Raw genomic sequence first — 4,175 nt, 5'->3', positions numbered from 1 at the left:
TGTTCTACTCCAGTTCATTAACTTTCATTTTATTTTTATCCCATAGATGACTGTTTTCTACTGAGAGTCAGAAGAATGTAGAAACAGATGACTAGAGAGGCATAGAAGAATGGGGTAGTAGAGGGAAGGGAAATCATAATTCAAAAATATTGCCAGAGAAAGTCTAATTTTAAGAAAATAATTTTAAAAACATACTTTCTAGGGCCTGTCTGTCCCCTTTTCTCAAAGTCCTAAGTAGCTCCACATCAAAAGTTAATGAAAATATTTAAAACCCTTTCGAAGACACAGCAAATGATTTATTTACAGCCAATCTGGAACGGCCAATATGGGAGTGAAGCTTCTGTAGAGTTGCAATAATGCAGTAGGAGAGTCTTTAAATGCTTTCAGAGACATCAATCCACAGAGGTTCAGTGGGAGTTTCACATGATGGATGTTACAAGTTTTGAATGGGAAGGTATACATTTTCGATACTTCAGTTTTCATGAATCTCTTCAAGATCAAATTAAAAGTTCTATGGGATACAATCATGGCATAGGTATGTTCCTTTTAAATTTTCAAAATTAAACCAAGTAATACTAAAATATCATTAATAAATAGAACATAATGTATCCTAAGCCCATATCAACATGACAATTAAGAAATAGAAGTAAATGCATATTAGTGGATAAAAGCTGTTTCTAGAGAGGCACTATCCTATTTCTGTGACAATTTCACTTCGTTGTCAGATTTGTTGAGTCAAAATCTGATAATGAAGGCCTTGCTGTAAAGTACCATTCTCTCACTAAGGGACTCCCAAACCCTGTTGTGTAGGGCACTAGCATTTCATTCAATCATCTGAAGCAACTTTTGCAATATCTTTATAACATTAAAATGACTGTACAGTACTTAGTATTCATTAATATATCTTATTCAAGCACAATACTTCTCATTTCATTCTTTGGTGTATCAAAATTCCAAATTCAATTTCATGTAAATTAGATAATGATGGTGTTGATGCTGTTGATGATGGTGGTGGTGGTGTTGGTGTTGGTGGTGGTGGTGGTGGTAGTGGTGGTGGTGTAGTGGTGAAGATGATGAAGAAGAGGTCAAAAACGATCTGTTGGGACAGAGTACAAAGCACATACTATATTCAGTGTTTTTCCTTTCTTTAGTGTGACTAGGATCTACAGTGAGAAATAATCTATTGTCAGTGCTATGTTGGGAAGGAGAGGTTTAAGCTCATCAAAACCCCACAAAACACCAGAAGAGAAAGTAAAATTTGTCATGAGAAATTTATTTCTATTTTTAAAAGAAACCCTTGTCATAACCATAGCAATGAATCAATATAATTTTGTGAGGCAGCAAATTGCATTTCATAGTTTAGCTAATTAATATAAAGTCATAATGTACAGAGTGCAATCTCTGGCTGTCAGAACCAAAGCCCATGGATTTTAGATCTTGTTGTCCTAGGATTTTAAAAATGAATGACATAATTGATGGCAATGTGCCACCCTAAAAGTCTTACCACATAAGTCACAGAGACACCATAATATATGCTGAGTATCAGGTTAGAACTTTTATATTCATAAGAATTTGGAGTTTCAAAGAGTAAAATTGTTGAGGTTAAGAACAGGACATTTTTCGATTTGGATTTCAATCTCTAGTGTGCAGTTTGGTTTTGGTGGATCATTATGCAGTGTTTCATTTTATTTTATTTGAACAGGTGATATAAGTTAACTGTACAGATTAATGAGCCTCAGTTTGATATTTCCATAATGCAGACAGCATTCACTGAACTAAGGTAACTAAATTTTTTCACTGAATTTTCTGCAACTTACAAAAAGTTAGGATACTCTATTCTATTTTTGAGAAAAATGACTTCCATAGGATATAGAAATCATTAATATATTTTCAGAATTTTTTTTTATTTTAGAATTTTTATTTATTCCTCACACATGTATACAATGTACCTAGATCACACCGATCCTTAACTTGGTTCTACACTCTCTGGATACATTCCCTTTTCAGCTTCATGTTCTTTATGTTTTCCTGTTTTATTTTCTTTATAATCCATTGGTTCACTGAGTACTGCCTGCTTGGATCTTCCCTAATCCATTGTCTTAATTATGTACAGGACTTTGTCATATGACTGTAGATGCAGTGAGCCCATAGTTCCAATAACTGTGTCATGTCTAGATGGGACAATTTCATTTTCTCGTTCCTCATATTCTGCCTTCTCCTTTTCTGCAATGTTTCCCTAGCCTTATACTCAGCTCCCTTCTTCTCACTTTCTTAGCACTTATACCAGTTACACAAACTACAGTAATTGCTGCACAGTACACCTACTCATTTCTCTGACCACAGCTCATAAAAGCAGTAATGTATGGACAAAAACAATAAGAATTGGAAGGCAGTTTGACAACATGGATATTTAGCAAAACAGGAATAGTAGAATCCTCTCTATGGCCATGTGAACCATGGGAAAAATGTGACCATGATTATAACATGACATCTGACTTTCCTTCTATAGAAGAGGCTTCAAAGTCAAACAAACAGCAGTTGGCCACTTTAATAAGATTTAGATAATTGTCTTCATACTTCTGAATTTTCAACTGGCACAATGATATCTATTTTCATCAATATCCATGCCAATGATATAATTTTGCTCTTTTGTTGGTTAAATAAAGGTCTAGTGCCTATATAATTTATTTTTCCAATTTTGTAACATGGATATTGTGAAGAGCTAGAAGGTAAAGACATTCATGGAATTAAAACTGGGGTAGACAGATTCCTTCAGGTAGATATTCCATAAGTGGTACTATTGGATCACAAATAATTTCAGTTTTCAGGTTTATATTAATTTCTTTAATAACTATATTAAATTTTAGACCCAACAAACTTATACCAGGGTTCTTTGTTCCAGCAACACTATACAAACACTGTTATTTGTAATTGTACTTCAGCAATGATTTGTGGGTTTAGTATTTTTCATGTAATTTTTGATAATTACTGTGCCATTATTTTAAGCATTTATTCAAATATATAGCGTATATAATTGCATTACTTTAGTTATGAAGCATAAGGTATTTTGTGTCTAAAAGATATGATCCATACGTCAGATAAAGAGCCAGTAAAGTTTTATTTTCTCCATTGATATTAACTTGGTATCTCTAAATGACACTCCATTGTGAGGATGTACCATATATCTGTGTCCATTCCTCTGTTGATGAGCATTTGATTTCTTTCCAGCTTCTGGCTATTATAAATAAGGCTGCTATGAACATAGTCGAGCATGTGTCTTTGTTAAATGTTGGGGCATCTTTTGGGTATATGGCCAAGAAAGGTGTAGCTGGGTCTTCAGATATCTCAATGTCCAATTTTCTGAGGAAACTCCACACTGATTTCCAGAATTGTTGTTCCAGTCTCCAATCCCACCAACAATAGAGGTGTGTTCATCTCTTTACACATCCTCGCAACATTTGCAGTCACCTGAGTTTTTGATCATATCCATTCTGAGTGGTGTGAGGTGAAATCTGAGGGTTGTTTTGATTTGCATTTCCCTTATGACTAAAGATTATACATTTCTTTAGGTATTTCCCTGCCATTCGATATTCTTCAGCTGTGAATTCTTTGTTTTGCTCTGAACCCCATTTTTCAATAGGGTTATTTTTCTCATACAGTCTAACTTCATGGTTTCTTTGTATATTTTGGATGTAAGTCCTCTATCTGTTGTAGGATAGGTAAAGATCTTTTTTCCAATCTGTTGGTTGCCGTTTTGTCCTAACAGCAGTGTTCTATGCCTTACAGAAGCTTTGCAGTTTTATGAGATCGCATTTGTCGATTCTTGATCTTAAGCATGAGTCTTTGGTGTTTTGTTCAGGAAATTATATTCAGTACACATGTGTTCGAGATGCTTCCCCACGTTTTCTTCTATTGGTTTGAGTGTATCTGTGATGAAGTGGATGTCTTTAATCCAGATGGACTTAAGCTTTCTAGAGTGTAGTAACACTGGTTCGATCTGCATTCTTCTACATGCTGACCCCCAGTTGAATCAGCACCACTCTATAAACATGCTATCTTTTTTTTCCATTGATGGTTTTGGCTCCTTTCTCACAAAATAAGTGACCATGGGTGTATGGGTTGATTTTTGGGTCTTCAATTCTATTCCACTGGTTTATTTGCCTACCTCGGTCTTA

The sequence above is a fragment of the Rattus norvegicus genome, chromosome Y (assembly GCF_021556685.1).
Source record: "Rattus norvegicus strain SHRSP/BbbUtx chromosome Y, alternate assembly SHRSP_T2T, whole genome shotgun sequence".
Lineage (NCBI taxonomy): Eukaryota > Metazoa > Chordata > Mammalia > Rodentia > Muridae > Rattus > Rattus norvegicus.
The sequence above is the reverse complement of the archived record's forward strand: the minus strand, read 5'-3'. Positions refer to the sequence as shown.